General features: G+C 41.5%; 1 protein-coding gene across 4 annotated transcripts in view; it reads left to right on the top strand.

The window, feature by feature from the left end:
- Nucleotides 1-18,675: 18,675 nt before the first annotated feature.
- The window catches only part of LOC102303475, a 32,492-nt gene continuing 30,522 nt past the window's right edge, over nt 18,676-20,645 (top strand). For all 4 annotated transcript variants that reach the window (XM_005936317.2, XM_042226335.1, XM_042226334.1 and 1 more), the window contains exon 1: nt 18,676-18,895. The gene's annotated coding sequence lies outside the window, so the exon portion shown is untranslated. The remainder of the gene's footprint in view (nt 18,896-20,645) is intronic.

The raw sequence follows: 20,645 nt of genomic DNA, 5'->3' as shown, positions 1-20,645 counted from the left end.
CACACACACACACACACACACACACACACACAAACATGCACACACACACGCACTTGCAAAAGACAACATTGCAACGTAAAATTGTATAGGACAAAAATGAAAACTCGAAACGAGAGCAGTTATGGTTTCCAACGTGAAGCATATCCATATGGCAGAGGGATAGATTCATCATGTTACAGAAAACAATGAACAGAACCGCCAGGGGGTTTCAGTGCAGCACACATGGAAACGTGGAAGGAGGTCATGGTATCTGCATCTGCCAGAGAACTTATAAATTTAAAACAAACAGTACAGAAAGAAAAAAAAAACAACAAAAGAAAAAAAATTAAGCGCTCTGTATATGCATACATGATACTCACTTGCGTTTTAGGGACTTTAGATCTTTACATCGTTGTGCATTGTGCAGCACCGCCAAGAACCCATCCGATTTAGTCTCAAATACACTCTGCTGCATGGCAGCGACGCCAAACATACAGCCAGTCATAAAGATCTTAAGTGACAAGAACGGGTTGTGCAACAGATGGTAGGGTCGCCACAGAGCGCCAATCTCAACATCTCTGGGTCAGGCTGGGATTACACCAAATCCTCAGAAGAAGTGCGGAAAGTTCACCACGATGCTCAACAGCAGACCTTTCAAGAAAAAACTGTGTGCAAGTATACCCGGAGCCACTAGCAGTAGAACTATTTTTATTAATTTTTTGGTTACTACTGCCCTTTGGTATGAAGCTAATCAAAAATTAAAAACCATTGTTCTGGTTTTACTGAATGTCTGTCAGTATGTTCTGTTTCCTGTACATTTATTTGTCTTGGCAATGAACTCTGCTTTGCTTTGCCTTTTGCCATCATTTTGAGAGTGGAAGTCATTAAAGTGCAAGCCAAAAATGAAATTAATCTTCTGGCTAAAACAGTTGAATTTGACAATGAAAACAAAATGCAATATCTTTATGATTAGTGGGAGTGCAGGCAGTCAGCTCGTTTTATTTCTCTCTAAATGGGGGCCAATCAGGGCAATAACTAAACTTGCCGGAGCTGGTGTGGTGCCACATGCTGAAAATGTGACAAATTGGCTCTCATAGTCAGTGCGGTTTTCCACAGCGATGATCTGACTTGACATTTGAGAGGGTATTCCTCCTTTGGCGGCGACTGTGGAAGATAATGACTGCCATATTACATCAACAGAGTGCCATGCCAACTGCTCAACTGATGACACATCCCATGATGCAAAGCTTTAATACGTTTCCCGTCAATGGTTGTCATACGGCTCTCAATACTAGTTATTTCTCAAGCTGTGTAGCAACAGACAGTTACACAATAACAGTTTTCAAGTACATAGAGGGAGCTCCAAAGGGATTAAAGAGTCATTCATATATTTCATGTGTACTTAACTGATATGTTAAAAAAGTAACAATATCAATATGCATCAGTGTTACAAATGACATGAAGAGTTTGTCCATCCATCCATTTTCTTCCGCTTTTCCCAGTCCAGCTCTCAGAGGGGCAGCAGTCAAAGCAGTAAAAGTGTAAGTGTACCCAGGGCAGGAGTCAACCCAGCACAATGTAGCAGTTTTCCAGTTTTTAAAACTTGACGTTGCTACCTTACACTCAAAGCATCTACCAATAATCACCAATCCGAACATACTGCATTTCACCAGCATCTGGCAGAATAATCTCCTACCATCTCCAAATTGCTGCTCTGCTACTTTTTAATGCATCCATGCCCAACTGCGACTAACTGCAGGGCATCTACACACCTTGCTCTGGTAACATTTACTAATTTCCAACCACAGATGCAGTCAGTTCACTTTCACGAAGAACCACGCAATCTACCAAGAGCAGAATAGGTCAAACGCAAACACACCTGATATCATAATGCGTAATCTACTAACTAAAATAACACTATATGAGCAGCACGGTAATTCAGATCAATGGGAGACAGTTCACATTATATGAAACTGAAGGGAAATAAATAAAAAAAAGTTAGTTTGTGATGTTGCAGTGCTCCGTGTGTCCCCTGTGTCGATCCTTTGTGCTCTTTGTGGACTGTTGTCTGTGTAGAAATGTTAGTTAGAACTCTACACACTGCAAACTTCCCAAATCACTGTAAAAAGTACCTCTGCTCCTTTTTAATGCATCCATGGCTCGTGTCTTCTATTGGACAGCTACTCCGTGTCTTCCTTTTGTTACGCCACATTAATTTCTAAACGTGGACTCAGTGGAGAGCTTTGGGATGACCCCAAAGTTCCTGCACAACTTTGAGCCACCCCAAGTGTCAGTTACATCCAAATCTGATTACATTTCCCCCATGGCATTCCAAATAAATGAACACTCCTTGCAGCAATTATAATAGAGACGTCAAGCATAAAATAGGAGATGCCATTTTGTGTAAAATAATTGCTTAATTTCCAGTAAATGGCCTCTGTTTTTAAGAAATAGTTTTTATTGTGTTTCAGTTGACAGGTTGTTAGATTGGTGCCTGCAGTTTTCATTGCCTGTCTCACTCCAGCTCTTATTTTGAAGATTAGCTTTCTCTTGTGCCTTATTTTGCTTTACTTCTTGCTTTTGTTTCTTGCCTTTGGAACTATCTGGCCCACCCTCATTGTCTTTGCCTGTTGTTGATTATTTTCACCTGTGCCTTGTTCACACCTCAGAAGCATTTGGGAGGCATGAAACTTAATTTTGAACACAACTGAAAAACAAATGAGTGAGTATGGCATTGTCAAGCGTGATGATTCCCTGTACTGTAATTAATTAATTTGCCTGTATCTACAACTATGCATGGTCTTGGGTAGATAAACCTTAAAATAAAGGGAAAAAAATCTCTGCTTTAGTTTCCATTTGTTTACTGTACAGTACCTGCCCTGCTGTAACGCTGGTACACAGAATCAGTCTAGAGAAAAGTTTATTCAAGGTCTTCTCCCATCTCAAAGGAACTGCAAGAAGAAGATTATTCTGTTTGCTTTTACCACATTAATCATCACCGTCTTTGTTGGATTCATTTTCCTGGAAACTGTCTTTTGATCGCCATTTTGCTTTCCTCATGAACCAGAACTGCTATATATTGTTAAGTATTATAAGAGCATAAATATACCTCACACCCTGCTGAACTGCTAAACAGTTGACCCGACATTTCAAAAGTGTGTAAATTATTTATTTATTTATTTTTAAAACCCTGTTTGATTAATGCCTGCTTTTCCTTTCCTTTCCATTTTTTTTATTTTGGATATTACCCCCGGATTGTCAGGTGTGGGTGGGCTTGGCTCTTCTTCAGCCTATTAGCTTCCAGCCACAGACTCCCATCTTGCCAGTTTATAAGTCACAGCAAGCCAAGACAAGGTGGTGGTCTAGATTTCCTGAAATCAAAGCAAATTGTTGTAAATCGTGATCATCACTTCCTTTCTGCATCCAAGGAAAGCATTTTGGAGATGGTAGGCGATTATTCTACCAGACGCTGGTGAAATGCAGTATGTTTGGCTTTACCTATGCATCTGGAACACATTAACCAACACATTGTACACACTGTCATGGCAACATAGGCAACAGGGTCGTCTGACCACAGGTCACATCATTGAACTTGACTCTCAAAGAAAACAACTAATGTCATGGTGTCAAATGAAGACATCAGGTATATTTCAGATTATGCATAAATGATCCTGTCGCTATTGTTGCACTGGATGCAGGAAAGTATTGCACAGTACTGGGGTTTGCAGCGTCTTTAAGCTAAACTACTGCGGTGAGTGGACTCCCTGCTGGGTGCTGTTGGGATGGGGCCACTCTGTGGTTAATTAGCGGGTAGTGATTTGGCCCCAAGAGGGCAAGGCCAGCCCACCAATGAGCTCACTTCCCCTCGTCTTCACACTCGCATGCACGGCCGCTCCCCGGCAATGAGTCAGCCCGTGAGAGTGAGAGCACAAGAGGGAGAGCAAGAGACAGGAAGTCATTTTACCCACATTGGGCCCATCTCCAATCTTGTCGCCTGCCAACTCTAAGTAGTGTGATTACAGGCGAAACTGATTAAAACAAAACAACCCTAACCCCCCCTCCTCCCCACATATACAGTACACATGGACTGTGACCCTCACCATCCCCTATACAGCACACACATACAAACACACACACAGTCAGCAGAAACAGGATGTTAGTAGGATCCTAGATGTGATCTTTTTAGACTCTAATGGCATCCTGATGGAACACAGGTGCCTCCTGAGAGTTGCAGCACTTAACGCTGAATACACATGAGATGACTCAGTGCCTGTTTTCCCGGTTTAATCATTTAATGATTATTATGTCTATAGGTATTTCCTCATGCTTATGCTTTGGTACTGCTTGGGAGCTTCGGTCTGGCCCTCTTTTACAGACAGAGTTAAAAGACTTGATAATAAAGTGATGAGAAAGCAGGTTTCTGTGGCAGCCACATAAACATGCGTCTGACTTTTAAAGGATTTTCCCTGAGACATCGGATGCAGGTGCTCTGCTGAGATCAAAGACTCCAAGTAAAACCTACTTAGTTTGAGAACTCCAAGAGAGCTGATTTATTTAGCCGTCCCACTGTAAAAATGCCCTGTAGTTTGGTTGAGAAGCTCCAGCTAATGATGCTGTATTCCTCCAGTTAAATAGGGTGATGCATTTTCTTTATTGGGGGAAAAAATGTTGGCACGGCTAATCTGCTTATCATCCGTGTGTGCATCAAAGTTGTGGGCATCGAGATGTGACATCTTAATGTCTACATTTTCTTTTTAACAATGTAGTGCATCATAGCACACATGGCTTTAATTGTGGGCTATGTGGTACTTAGGTACTGTAGTATTTTGATGCCTTCTCTATAACTGCCATGTGCTCAAGGCTGGCATGTAAAGTGAAAGAAATTTACTTAATTAACACAACAATGCCACACACTTGTTTTTCAGTGTGCCTCCAGTTACGCTGTCACACCAGCAACAGTTGTTTTTAATATGTAGACCAGAAAACTGGCTCACAAATGGACCAGTTCCAAAACACTGTGAACATTTACTGTTCACTCATCAAATCCACCAAACATGCAAGTCCAACCCAATGCACTGAACCATTGAGGGTGAGCAAATCAGCCTACAAACAAATAAGGCTTTCACCCCATTGCCATGGAAACTGGGTGTTTTAGTGTGCAAGTCAAACACAATACAGTAAAAACAAGCTAGCTTAATACAAGTGAGTTGCAGCAGAGCAGAGTGTTTAATAACGGGGAGTTAAAAAGGTTCGAGACAATGACATGCGGAGCAGATTCGCTCGAACACAGGGTTCTTAACATGAAAAGCAAAGTCACAGTGAATGAGAAGTCTATCAGCAGCTAATCCCGTCCACATGTGTGGGTGCTCTGTTGAAATTCTGTATTGTGAAACTGTCCCTTTTTAAGAATGGCCAACTACAGCGATGTTGCATGAGAGTGTAACACTAAAAAATATTACGTCAACACTGTAATCACGAAGAGCCTAAAGGAAATTATTCACATTATATGATCATAAGTCATTCGGTCCCAACCCTTCGGGTGATGCTGCAATGCCAAAAGTGACTTTCAATTTTGGCAATGACTGCAATTATGCTTGACCTGTCAATACATGCTTGCTTTTCCACTGAAAACCAAGCATGGCATTTACGACCGTAAATGCCATGCTTGGTTTTCAGGTTCTCAGCAAAGCTTGCTCTGCATTTACGACCGTAATGCAGAGCAAGCTTTCAGAAAGGCTTGACGGAAGACACCTGGCTATATGCTTTGTCCATTACTGCACATTTAATTAAACAAACTGTTCATTCACAGAGTTTTTGCTTGAAGCGAACATTTTGACTTCAACTACATATTACAAACTCATTCTCAGCAAAAAGAAAAATTTGCTTTGCGCTACTTTTAGGACTCTCCTCTTGGTTTGTTTTGCCAAGTACTTGAAGTCGGCTTCCGTGTGTACAGTTTCTCAATGATCATCTGTCAAAGTAGCCATAAATAACATTTATCCAGTGCTAAAGTAGCTTTTCCTCCTACGTGGTTTCAGTAGGGGATGTATGCCTTATGTAGACTTGCAACTCTGAACGTCTAGCATGCACAAACACATCTATAAATAAACACACATGCTTTACTTTTACCTGTTTGATGTCCACAAAACACTATGTAGGCAGATTTTGCTAAGAAATATGTACATGCACCTCTCATATCTGTACATTAGCATTAATGAAGCTGGACAGATTCCAGGCACTGCAACAATACTTGACATTGTACTCCACTGTACTATAGAGTGCTTCCGAGGATCACAGACCTCAACACTGCAAACACAGATCAGTCCCTATGGAGGACATGCACCCGGTCATTATGGAGCTTAAGGATCAGAGCACGGGTTTTGTTCCCTTGTCATGGCTGTTTAAGGCTGAAATCCCGTGTTTTCCCACGTGAGGTGCTCCTCACCTAAAACACCATCTAGTCCTATATCATGTCAACATACCACATGTAATGGTCACCTCAGAGATGAGTGGATTTTCTGCATGGTTTGTCCCCAATGCAGCCTCCTGTAACCGCTCGTATCCCTGCTGAGTGAATGTTTCACAGACCTCATCATAGGGAGTTGACGGAGGACAAAATAGAGCTTGTGCTACAACACCAACTACTTTGAAAGCAAGGGCAAACCAGAGGTGAAGCGCAGCTGTAAGCAATATGGGTAAATAGTATAAACAAAGCACTAAGTGCAAGTGCAAGGATTGAGCTTCTTGCTTTAACATGCATGTTACTACCTAGAAAAGAACACTGGAGACGGTGAAGGGTGGAGTGATTAAGCACCTCCATCCAGTGTGTAATCACCTGAGGAAACATGCAAAACCCTCAGCAGAGTATGCAGGGTCCCTGTATTATAATTTATTTTTTTGTTGTGTGTTCATGAACCACGCAAAAATGACACGCTGCCTGTAATGATCATCTGCTACACCAAAACTCAGTATGCCAAAGTTTGCCAAACTATTCGTGAAATTTTAGCACAACTTACAGATTTATGCTCAAATTCAACACTCCACACGATGCTTTCCACACTGCCTCGCTCAGGACAATGCTGAGCGAGGCAGTGTGAGGTCAGACACACACAGAAAAGGTTAGTTTTACCATCTTTTTCCTTGTTCTTATTCCCTTTTTGTTTTCTACCGCCGTGCTTCTTTGATTTTTAATAAAAACCCCTTCAACTTATTTATCCTGATATGCATTATGTTGGGAATACGCACTCATATTTTACAAAATTTGGATACCTGTGAGTATGTGTTTCAAATGTTAGTCAAATGCTTTCATTTAATACTTGTACTAGTTGGTTGGACTTTTGTTTGGTATGATTTTGCAACTTAAACTAAAAAATGTGTACACTTTGGCAAGTGAACTACTAATTAACAATGCCCCAATAAACCATAAATAATCTATGCAAATACTTACCTACAGAAAACAGAAATGTAGTTATTACAGCTATATTACATTGTATAACATGGATCATTTGGGTAAAGGGCCCATTTTTTGTTATCTTTACACACCCATACATGGCTGATAAAAATCCTGCACGCAGTATCTGAATCAAGCATGTATGCACAGTGTCTCACACAGCACAATCTTGTGTACACAAATGTAACTTTCTCCCTCTCTCGAAAAGATTTAGTTTCTTTAAGAAAGCTGGAGCAATTTGATGATATTTAATTGTTATATATGAGATATACATGGGAATCTATGCAAAGCAGAACTTTAGCTCTTCTGCACCACAATAAGATCATCTTTACATGTCATTTTGTGCTGATTTCTATATAAAGCAATTAACTGCTATTATATAACTACTCAAATAGCAGCATTTAGAGTTGTATGTAAAATAAAGTGCAGTGGTGGTCACAACTATACATGCAAAATTTCATTATACATAATATTTAAGTAATTTTTGAGATGCAGTAGTTAGAACTGTTACCTCACAAGAGGAAGGTTTGGACTCCGCCTGCTGGCTGTGTCCTTGCTGTATGGAGTTTGCATGTGTGGATTCAGCTTTCCTGCCACAGTCCAAAGAAATGCATTTCAGGTTAACTGGTGATTCTGAATTGGTCAAAGCAGTGAATGTATGTGTGAATGATTGTCTGTCTCTTGTGACTTGTCCAGGGAGTAGCCCACCTGTTGCCTCATGACAGCTGGGATAGGCTCCATCTAAATAAAATAAAAAACAGAGGATACCCTTAGTGATTGTTTAACAATAACTTAGCCAGTACACCCTTACTGCTTCCATGGTAATTAACAGAGCAAGTAGCAGCCAGGCTAATCAAATGCTAATCAGCAAGTGTGAGCGCCTCAATCAAAAGCTCTGTCAGTTTGCGGGTTTGGAGCATTCAGGTTTGTTGTAATAATGCCAAGATGGAAGTCCATCATTCTACAGTGAGAAGGTATATTCGCAAATTTACCCCAAGGTCTGACTGTGCAACACAAAAGCTAAATCACAAAGACTGAAAAGTATGCTTATTTCTTAAGGTTACCAACAGAAAGCCCCTTCTTTCTAAAATGAACATTGTTTGCACAGTTTGCAATTTGAGAAGTTATATCCGAACAAACCAGAAGACCTCTGGAATAATGTCCTTCGGACGGTGAGAAGTGGAGGTGTTTGGCTGTAATACACAGTGTCACATTTAGTGCAACCTAAACACACCACAAGCACCACATTTCAGATGTCAAGCACAGTGAGGAATGCTGATTTGGGCTTGTTTTGCAGCCACAAGACCTGGACACCTTGCATTTATTCAGTTGACCATAAACTCCTCTGTATACCAAATGTGAACCCATCTGTGTGATAGCTAGAGCTTGGCACAAACTGCAATAGGACAGTGATCCCAAGCAAAGCAGCAAGACTACAACAGAATGACTGAAAAATGTAAAGAATTAAGGTGTTGCAGTGGGCCAGTCAAAGTTCAGATCACAACCCGATTGAAATGCTTTCTCGGGACCTTAAAAGTGCTCTGCATAAACTAATGCCTGCAAACCTCAAAAAAGTGAAGCAGCATTATACCACGAGGTATAACAGATTGATACAGTCGATCAGAAAAAGCAATTAAACAATTCAAAGTTATTGCTGCTAAAAGTGGTTCTACAAGCTACTGAATCATGGGGGTTTTTCACAAGAATGCATAGTCATGTCGAAACTTTGCGTTTCACATGACTCATCCATGACCAACATAAAATCACCAGTGACTCCAACATGCATGACTTTGGAATATGGGAGTAAACCTCAGCACCTGGTGGAAACCTACTCAGGCACAGAGAAAACATGCAAACTCTGCAAACTTAAAGAGGTTTTGAACCAGGAACCCACATGCTGTGAGTAGACAGTGCTAACCAATGCACCATTGTGCCACCCATACACATTTATGTCTTTGGTGATGACGTTCAATGATACCAACAAGTGACATTGCTCTTGGTAAATAAAGGTGAACTTTATTGTGTTTATAACATATGTAGTTGTTTTGTAACTACATTACTGCAGTCCGGTTACACTGGCTTCTCATCTCTGAGAATAAGAAAAAAGGGGGTTTTATTGCCTGAATGACTAGTGGCCTCAAATGGGATGTAATGACAAACATTCAAGCTTATTTCTCAATTGTGAAACATATACTCAGAGTCCAGGCCTAATAGCCTAAAAGACTGGACTTGGCCACAGCCACTAATTTGTAGTATAGTGGCCATTAGTGAGAGACAGCAGCCAGCTGCGGTGAACTGCTGCTTATCTGGACGTAATGAGAAGTAACATGGGTGTAATGCGGTTCCATGTGCACATATTTGTCTCCACATCCAGAATGTCTCTTGACTCTCCCCCTCTCTCCATTCTCCCTCTGTCAAATAAATCCTCTGTGGCTGTTTTTGAAAAATCCATCCACCTTTTTTTTCTGCCAAACATTCTTTCTCCCTCTCTCTTTCTCCTATTCCTCATTAAAATGCTGAAAAAAAAAAGAAAGCATGTTCGGTGTGAGCTAAGAGGCCCCCTCGCTCAGTTGTGGGAAGCGAACGCTTTATGTAGGGAGGTCTCACCCAGGGAGAGAAGACACCCACATTCAACGCACACATAGATCAGAGACCAACGGTGTTTTTTGTTTTTGTTTTTTCGGGTGATGCTCAAGGTGGCAGATGAACAGAGGAGCAGCGGGACTCCTGATGGGACGCTTGTGATGGAGGGGAGAAGGAGAGAGGAATAGCCCAAGGAGACACGGTGCTTGTCTGGCCTGTTTCCCGGCCTCCCGTGTTGGAGCATGAAAAGGAGCAGGTCGTTTACACCCCAGTGAAAAAGCCACCATAGCCACAGCAACACCTGGATGTTATTTAGGCTAATGGACTTGGGGCTTACTCAATAGTAATCAAGTGGAAGGGGGTGGCGGCACAGGCTTCTGGCTTCGTTTCATGAGTCACCTTTCTCCAGAAAAAACTTTTCGCAGCTATTTTCTCTCCTACCTGCGCTCCCTCCCCGTGTGTCCTTATCGCTCCTCACCCTCTCACCTCATGTGTTTATTTTATTTTGCACAGAGCTGTGTTATGACAAGGCCTTCACTCCCCGGATGTATGCAGTCAGTGCTTGTGTCATGCCCTTATGAGGTATGAGGGCCCTCACAGCTCTACCAGCCCCACCCGGCCTGCCCTTCCCAGGCAGAGAGAGCGGAGAGGAGGGGCTGGAGGAGGTTGGAGGGGGTGACTCCTGCTCATACCCTGTCCCGTTCTGCCTGGTGTTGATGGAAACTTAACACACAACCACACAATTGCTAGATTCAACTGACAAAAGCCATTTTTATAGCTTTTGTTGTCCTCACGGACAGTTGAAAATGCTTATGTGGGACTTCCTGGGTCAGTCTGTTTACCTGTCTGGCTGCCCGTCTTACCTCATTCATCCAGGCTTCAGAAGGTTTGAGGATTGCTTACCATCCATCACAGAATCCCACAAGCCTTTAGCTGAAGTCATGTAAAGCTCAATACAACCATGAAATAGTTTATCACACAGAGACTCATTTATCCTCTGCTAGCTCTTTACATTCAAACCACCAGAGGGTCATTTTTTTGTGCACTCCTCTGCTATGGAGTGTTTTCTATTAGTGAGTTTTATTCACAGTGAAAACTTTGTGTCTCTTTTTATCCTTTCTTTGTTCGCTATGAAATCCGCTTCATTTGTCATACCATGTAAGAATCTCAGGACACAAAGAGCAGATGCAAAGGGGATTTCCTTGCACACAGCATAGTCTGAGTGAATTTAAATGGAAGTTTTGAGGTGAAATAATCCCCCGGGACTGTGCTGAAAACATCTTTAGTTTTTCAGGTTTTCTTTCAGTTTTTCAGAGAGTTAACCGTTTGATCTCGAAAACAAAGATGCCACCCAAGACATGCCGCCTGGCATTGACTCTGCAAAGAGGAAATAACACGGGGCTGCACATGAAAAATAAACCCAGTACGATAAAACTTGTCAAATGTGTTTCCATCTGTCTCATCTTTTCTCCCTTTTTCTAACAGTTCGAACGTGAAAAAGCCCTAAGCAAAATGTTACATTTCAACATTTTTCCATTCTTTAATTTTCACCACAAAGCCTGACATGTTTTAAGAGGTGCAATCTAATATTGCCTGAACTCCAGGACCTACCACAAAGATCTCTGGGTAAATGGGAGGGAAGGAAGTGCACAGACAGGAGGACGGGTGTGGATGGAAAAGTGCGCAGTAACTTGGCTGCAGCACACCCTTAAGTAACAACACATGGCAGTGGAGGAATTCCACATTCATGGACACTCTACATGAGCGCGGATGCGACGGGCTGACCAGGCTGCTTGCAGCAAGTGGCTGCCGGGTGCCGAATGGGAAGCCGATAAGGCTCTGCCGTACCTAATTCCTTTCCATGTTCTCATCCTTGGTAGGCATCACAATGGGCATGATTCATGGGGGTAATTCCGCCTGCTACTGACTTGGCTCCTGTCTGCATTTGGGAAGAATGTGACCTCACAATATATCTCTTTCAGGCCCATCCCTGTCTGAATTCGACCAGCCTCTCCTTGAAGCCCTCTTCTGTTAGAGACTGCAGAGTGAGGACAAGGGAATGCAGCAGAAAGGCGAGGAAGAGAGGCTAAAAATTTTGCAAACATACTCCTCCTTCCCCACCTTCTCTCTTCCGACATCACTCTCCTTCCCAATGTAATACCTAAATGATGTGCAGCGAGGAGGGTAATTTAAAAGTATGAAAATGAAAGTCAGCCACTGTGACAACCACAGAGACAAGCCCTGATTGCACAGGGGAAGTTGTAGGTGTGATGCCTGTTTCATGTTTCCATATATAAACCCGCAGAAACGACCACACGTCTAGCCCGGGTAATGATCAGAAGTAGAGCGTGTGATGCAACAGTGTTTTGTAACATGAGCCCTCTAGTGCTTAAGCAAACTGCAATCATCGCGGGTAATTATTTAGCTGTATTAGGTCATTTGAAGCTCAGTTAATTCCTGGTTACATTCCATCTGTCACAGACACAAAGGCTCTTGTCTTTATCTGCAGTCAGTGCTGAAATATAAATTACACTGCAGAGTGGCTCAGGCAAAAGTAAGCTTACAATGGAAGGAACATAAAAGTGTAGAATCACAGTCGTTGCCAACAGCAAGTTAAAAAACAAACATGTGGTGTGCAAATGCCTTAAAAAAAATCATAAGGATTTAAGAGTATCCTTTAATGTTCCAGCCGAGCGGGTTGTGCATTTCCAACTGGATTAATTGAGCATCCAGCAAACGAGGCACAAGTTTGTCTCCTGACTGACTCAGACAAAAAAAAAAAACACTGAAAAAAGCGTGAGCAAGAACATCTTTTAATGAGCAAATTTATCCTCTAAAGTACAATATATGGAATGTGGGAGGCATAATTTTAGTCACCAATTTCTCTGTCTGGTTGTAGCCTGCAGAAATATCAGTTATTCTACCTTTTCTTTAAAAAAAAAAAGTTGAATAATGCCTCAGCGGTCCTATAAATCTCCCTTTTCTTCATACAACTTACCTCTACCCTGTTAAACTCTGCTTCAGGGGAAAATGACTTTACAGACCTGCACTGACATCAAACGGCTGTACGGTACAATCTGGCACAAGTAACGGCACGCACACACTGTCGCACGTGTAAAAAGGGCGTTGACACCTACATACACGTTCATAAGCAGAGGTGGTTTTGTCATGTCACCCTCCTTAACATCTTGCTACAGGCTGCCTCATAGGAGGAGAAAATATGGTGTGATGTCACTTCTGGCATGGCCCCGGTGTCTGAAAGCTTTTTATGCGCCGCCCCAGTGAATGAGAGGCAGACATTACTCAGAATAAGAGTGGAGACTATCTGTTCTCCACAGTTAAAGCTGCTATTTGTTAGCGTGGACCTCTGCCAGAGTCGGGCCACTGTCTGTTGACTGCTGATCAACACAATGCAGATCAGATCACCGAGACTCCATAAAAATCTTTAGCAAATAACTCTGCCATACATTCAAACGTCTTCCTTGTCGCTCTCATTGGCAGGGCCGTGCTCGCTCCACCAGCACCACTGGCACTCTCAAAGCAGCCTGGCGGCACCCCCTTAAAGCCACCAAGGGGGTTAGTCATAATAGAGTTTCATCTGGCCATCAATCTTCATTCTCTCTCCCTGTGAGCAGCACAGGACCACGTCTTGTGTTGCAGTTAAAAGCCTTGGAACCGCTGTTCCAGCCCTGCGATAAATTGATTGCTCTATACGGCCTGTGGCGAATGTTAGGAGATCCTGATCCATACTTGCAGTTTGTCACTGTGCATTAGGAACAGGCGAGGGGATTCCCAAAGCCTGACTCATAAGGCAAGCACCTTTCAAATAGAATTTAGCAAAAGACAGTCAAGTGGAAATGTAAATTGCACACTCATTTAAAACGTTTGGGATTTTTGCATTTATGTTTGAGAGGAAAAACAAAAGCCAGAGGCATTTCAAGCAAACAACGTGACAGCAGTTAAAAGAAATAGACTGCTGAAGGACCAGTGAAATAATAGATTTTGGGCAATTCATCAAACGCACGCACTCCCTGCTTTTCATCACTGTGAGCAGCAAAGGGAAACTCTCACCCAATTCTACTCCTTTTTCATGTTACTTCCAACTTTTTCCCCCTCAATTATGTTTTTTTTTTTTAATATTCACAAAAATGCATTAAAGTTATTACCCATTACAACTGTCGCAATTATGATTCTTATGCACATAGGACTCTTTTTTTTGTGCTGACATGCACTTTTTCCTTGCTCAAACATTTCACTTTAAATCAGCATTACCTTATCATGCAAAATAGTGCAGCGGCCTTCAACTTTAGACCAGATATCCTTGTTGCATCTCATAGATCCTCAGCATCCCATCCCAATTGCCAGCACTACTGAAGGGCGTGCTTACTTCCACTCATGAGAAAGTGAAGAGAAGCACAGAGTTGACATTCGGCTAAATCCATTCACTGTTTCTATTTCTGTGCAACGTCTAGACATAAAAACATTTTGCTAGGAACCAAAAGCCACAGCTGGGTTATGCAAAGCTGGACTAGACTCAGATCCTTCAAAAACACTGTACTACATGTTAAATTAAAGCAAGTGTCTGTTATTGATTTTCCTGTCAAGCACCTTGCTGGGTGTATATTTTAACTCCCCAGATAAAATGTAGTTGATGAAGTCATGTGTTTACCTCCTATAATGTCTTTGTACTAGGGAAAAAGATTGTCTGCCATCATAAAATGTTTATATTAGTGTCTTTTATTGGATGTTCCTTGTATACATAATTGTTCGCAGCATCATAAAAAACATGGCCAACAAAGTGCAAATTACAGGGTTTGTGGGGGTACTGACCACCTATTTTCCACACTCCAAGTCACAGCATCTGTAAACAAAGTAAATGTGTTGAGCCATCAACACACACCCAAAAGGGTGACCGCACATGATGTCATTCCAAGGCTAATGAACATTTGGAGCTGAGGGCCAAGCTGTGCATTCAATTAAAAATGAGGTTCTTGTTATTATTTGAATATAAAGCTGTTGTGTTTTTGGCACAATTAACAGAGTGCACGAACACAAAGAATCAAAATTAAGCGAAACAGAGCACAAAATTCCATTTCATGGAAAAAAAAACATGTTTAATACTTGCCTATCTTTACTAATCTCGTTTGCACCTGCTCAAACCAGCTATTACCATGAAAGGAAAGCTTTCTAGTACGAAAAGCTAATGTCTCAGCCACAATGAAATTATTTGGGTTATTTTTAAAGAAGCCTGTGTGATTCATCAATGTGATGATGCATCACTTCCCTTTGGGGACTTCCTCAGCTTCCTACATCTGCTGAGTGAATCTCAAATGTCAGCATTGTCAACTCTGTGCTTCCCCATGTTTGTGTTCATGTGTAGCACAGTGGGTGCCTGATATATTTCAGGAGAGAAGGACTGTCATTGGACACGTCAGCACCTCAGTATGCTGCAAAAGGAGCGCTTGCGTGATTGACAAACGGCATCTGAAATAATCCTCCCCTGGAGCTTTTGCTGGAATTCAGGGGAGTGTGTCACAGAATGCAGGAAATCAATCGAATAACAGGACTCATACTTTATGGAGAGACTTGCAAGGTGTCCCGAGGTGAGAAAAACAGCAGGACTTTAAACAGCTAGCTGTATCGGTTGCGTCAAGTGCAACATTATGAATGCTTTTGCAAGTATAAGTCATCGAGTGTGGAATATAAAGGATGCTTTCTCCCATGGAAAAGCCATAGCTATCGTGATGTCACTCACTGGATTGTGAAGTCCTGATCTGAATATGTTTTTGCTCATAAATGTCGTAACAGTTTATGAAATACTCATACGTGTTTATATGCTTACGTGTTCACAGAAAAAGTATTTCACAATTAGGGCTATGATTCAGCAGCTCCAACATTAAGACACTTAACATCAGATCTTTGAACTTAATTAAGCAGGCAGATGTTCAATAGATATTATTTACCATGGCCCCTGTTATAATGTAGGCCTGACCCGGGAATTTTATGGTGCTGTACAACCTGGGCATTAAAGGCTGCTGCTATATTTTTAAACTGTATGTACATACATGTGTGCGAGAGAATGCTGTTTTACTGTAAATGTGTTTTACAGACATTTATGAGAAATGTGAAGTTGCCTGCACTGAAAAAAAGAGATGGACATATATTTTGGACATGGCATGGACTTCTAAGTATTTATTGACTGAAGTCCGAGGTAAGACCACGTGCTTAGTTTGTGGAGAGCAGATTGCTGTTTAGAAGGATTACAGTATGAATCGCCATTAGGCATAAAAGATGCAGGGAAATGCAAGAACTTGACTGATGCAGAGCTGGAACGGATATCTGAACCTTTGCAATAAACGCTTCAAAGCTTGTAAAGCTTTTTTTTTTAAATGAAGCTTCACACATCCATGGATCAATCAAGAATAGCTTTATGAGTTCCCAAAGAATGCCACGCTGATATATTTCCTTTAAAAAAAGAAAAAGAAAAAGTTCCACTCTCCTAACGAATCATAACAAGACTGATCAATGACACTGCAAATAATCTGACAATAAATTTGAACTTTTTCCTCCTTGGCTCTGGATTACCGCGTTGATGTTCGCGTCTCAGGCCAGTAGCTAATTTTTGAACGTGAGATAGCAAAAGAATTTGAGATTATTGAGGAGCTGGCAGCAATGAAAGGGACTAAGATGGGAAATGACTTGTTCGTGGATGTAAGTGCATGCTTTGAGGCAGAAATAGGACTAAACTGGCAGGTGTTACAACTGATGGCTGTCTAAATCTGGCAGGGAAAAATATCTGACTTCTGAAGTGGTTGCAGTACAAAATGACTGAAATGATCCCACTGAAACTGGTATTTTTGTATTGTATTATGCACCAGGTGGTCCTGTGTAAGCTAAATAGCTGCTAAATAGGGATGATGGCAGAGGTTGCTTCCTGTTAAAAGGGAATTGTTAGGGTTTCTAATATTGTAGGGTTTACCTTACAATATAAAGTACCTCGAGGCACAACTGTTGTTATGAATTGGTGCCATATAAATAAAAAGAAACTGAATCTAATTTAATTAAATCATAATCTACTCTTTGTAGTAGCTTTTTCATGTGGCCCACCACAGCAATCCCAGCTTGTCAATTCTGTGCGCTTTGGATTAATTGCTCGCCCTTGTCTGGGAAGACAATTAGTACAGAAATGCCTAACAAATAATTTTATTATGATGGCATAAAAATAAAGGCCAAAGGATAACAAAAAACATTTAACCACTTAACTAAAAGGTTGGGGACTAGCCAATATGAAACTGCCATTGCTAACAGAAGCTTTCTGTTAAAAATATATTCCAAAATCCTAAAATAAAGAAATGTTTAAAAGGTCTGTCATTGTTTCTGTTCAAAGTCACAACTGAAAAATAAGCAAACAAATCATTTGCAGGTAAACTGCTGTATTTGACATTAAACAGATACTCTATTATGACGAATGTCTTTGCTCCAACAGAGAAAATTCTTTTTCCTCTAAAAAGGAAACATACTGATGCAAACAACCTGTTTCAGCACACCAGTAATGACTGAGAGTTTAGTCTTGATTAAAATAAGTCTAAATTGGTCCAGTCTCTGATACCACAAATGGGAACAAAATACACAAAGCGTAAGCAGGAAGAAAAAGCCTCCATTAGCCTTCGCTGCAGCCACTGATGATTGATATGATAGCAAGCCCATTCAAACTGCAAATTTTACACATGATTGAGGCTCTATTGGATGTAATGAAATGGCCTTCCTGAATATTGCACTTGAGTGACTGTGTTACCACCAGTACAATAGCTGCTATTATAGTTTTGGGTCTTCAACCCATTTTTCATTGTACCAGGTCCAGTGTGTTATTAGCGCAGAACTCAGAGTGAACCCGCGCGGCTTTGGTTTCTTGCTGTTACGGATGTGACCGTTCTCTCCACTGGGAGCAATTCATAGTGTTAATTGACCACCGCAATCACTCAGCAGATTTATGGAAAGTCTGAAGGGTCACAGGAGACTTCCAGGGGAGACTATCCAGGGAGCAGGGCTAGCCTCTGAGCTGCAGCTGGGGGAATTTCTAGGCTTTCTAAGTACACTACATTCATAAACTCCCTGCCTTTCTTCAGTGACCCCAGAGGAAATTTACATTATATAGAAGAACTGTATTTAAACAGGCCATAAAAGAAATGAAATAATCTTGTGGGTGTCCTTGTGTGGGAATGTTGCATTATAGCAACACTTTAATAATGGCACAGCAGCAGTTATGATGAAGAAATCTGAAAAACAAACACAAAATCTATTATCTTCAAATACAGACATGACCCAGTTTGTTTCTATTTTTCATCCGCTCATCCAGATGTGCATAATTCACTGGGGGGGAGGAGCTGTAACACTGACAGACTGGGTGTGGGCATTGGGGCCCATCTGGCCGACTATAATCAGCTTTAAAACAAAAAAACAAAAAACGGTGCTACAGACAAATGAAGGATACAAGGCGCATGTAGAAAACCAAGGTTTCAAGCTACAGTAGCCAACATCCTCTTGAATCTGGATTCAAGATCCAATGTGCAATGTTGACACGGGGCAGTGAAAGGATGGGCCCTGGTTTTGAGTACTGAAACAATAAAAATGGTTTTGTTCATGATTTATTCTCCAGTGCAGTGTGTCAGTATGTCAGCGTATTAGTTTGAACAAATGCATCTGGACACTCTTAATACTGTTTAATCCCCTCTGTCAGCCGGCCAGGGTTGTCCTCGTGCAAACACAACATCTCCAGTGTGTCTCTTGTCTTCAAACAGAGAAAGTAAGCATCCAATAACATATTCCTCGTGTTCCACAGCTGAACTTCACACTCGTGGAATAGCTGTTTTTGTTCATATTAAGGTAAGAGTGAACCTTCCGTTTCATTTTAATACACTCGTCTTTCGTTTCTTGACTCAGGGCTTGTGTAGAGTGTTCAGAAGGAGCGCTTCCCCTTCTAATAGGCTACTAATGCTGGCTTAATTTTGAATTTACTGGGTTGTTTTTGTGGACTGAATGGTTAGGAAATTGCTCCTACAGTTTAACATGGAGCAGTTAAGATTAATTGCCTTAGGCGTGCCAATAATTTTACAGTTATTATGTGATAAGCTCTATCACTTCTTCTGATGAAATGTGTTACAGCTTTTTTTGGTGAGAGTTGCCCAGCCATGATGATTTACAAGAGCTAGAAGTCTGTGTTTTGCTGTGTGGAGTCTAAACGCCATGCTCGCTTGCAGAAAAAGGCAGTACTAATGGGTTTGTGTTACATTACTAAATCAACTCGAGCTGTGAAGCGGCTCCCAGCAAACCTTTATGATCCATTAACCACCAGGGACGGTTTTGCCAGGGCCTCGGTGCCAGCTGGCAGAAACTGACGGGCCCATATCATAAGCAACCCCTGCCAGCGATAGCTTTACTGAGGTTTGCAGAACTCCCCCCACCGTTCTCTCGAGCTGATTACATACATGTTGTTTTCTCATTAGCCAAGGCTCCACGTGGTCCTGTCTCATGGAAATGTTTGATGGAACGAAGGTAAATGCGCTGTGTACAATGTGTTAGACTTGATGTCTGCAGACAGCTCGGGAAGGGAGACAAGTCTGTGGAGTGGTTTGAGTTTGGGTGGAGACAGCAGCATTTACTGTAGAACTGCAGACAAATATGCATGGACCCCACCCTAGGCTAGTGATCAACTCCTCTGTCATCAGTGTCTTTATCATGCAGACAGAGATTGATATCCAAGGATCAGATTCCCTGGGATTCCTCCTGCAAAAGAAAGACCCATTTTTCAAACATTTGGAAACATGAAAGGTTTCTGTAGCACCGCTCGACTGTTTTATTGTGTTACCCGTGAAAGCTGGCAGCGCTCTGCAATATCTACACACAAATAAACGCCTCGTTTTCCAAGTTGCTTTTTGACATTTATCAGTGCACGGCTCCTTTCTGAATATCCTTAATGAAATCTTTATGACTTTTTTTTTTTTTAAAGTTATGAGGCTGTTACAGTTAAATGCTGAAATCTTTTGAATTTGCAAAGCCTTTTCTCCCGAGTACACTTGTATCTTAGGGGTTTGTGGATGACTAATCGTCTAATGTTTCATGGCTCATGTTTTTAATGGGTGAGTAAAGGCAAGAACAAAAGAGAGCAGAACTATGCAAAAAAATAAAATAAATAAACTCGACTAAAGGATGACAAAAGCGTGGGATTTTCTTTACATTGTAAAAGGTAATCATATGGATTGCATGCAATCCCACTGCATGTAATATCTCTATTTTTTTCCAAAATCGTACTCTTTGCTCGGAAGTGAATGTGATCTACCTACACGCCCATGGTTTCCAAACTGCATTTGTTTTATGACTCAGATGGATGCAGGGGAATTCCAGGAAACAGAACTTTTATCAGAGTTTTAAAACATTAGCAAGCCAGAGCGAAGGCTGTTAAACTAACATACATTCATTGAGTAGACACTGTTATCTAGGTCACAGGTAAATGAGATAGGCAAATCAGAGATCCCCTCCTCCTTTAGAATGAGGCACTTTCACTGGGTTGGCTACCGAGCAAGGAGAGGTGGAGCAGAGGGTCATGGTGGGCATGAGCAATAGAGACTAACAACAA

The sequence above is a fragment of the Haplochromis burtoni genome, unplaced genomic scaffold (assembly GCF_018398535.1).
Source record: "Haplochromis burtoni strain Fernald_Lab_line unplaced genomic scaffold, NCSU_Asbu1 Contig_207, whole genome shotgun sequence".
In the NCBI taxonomy this organism is placed as follows: Eukaryota; Metazoa; Chordata; class Actinopteri; order Cichliformes; family Cichlidae; genus Haplochromis; species Haplochromis burtoni.
This window is presented reverse-complemented; position numbering and strand designations above follow the sequence as displayed.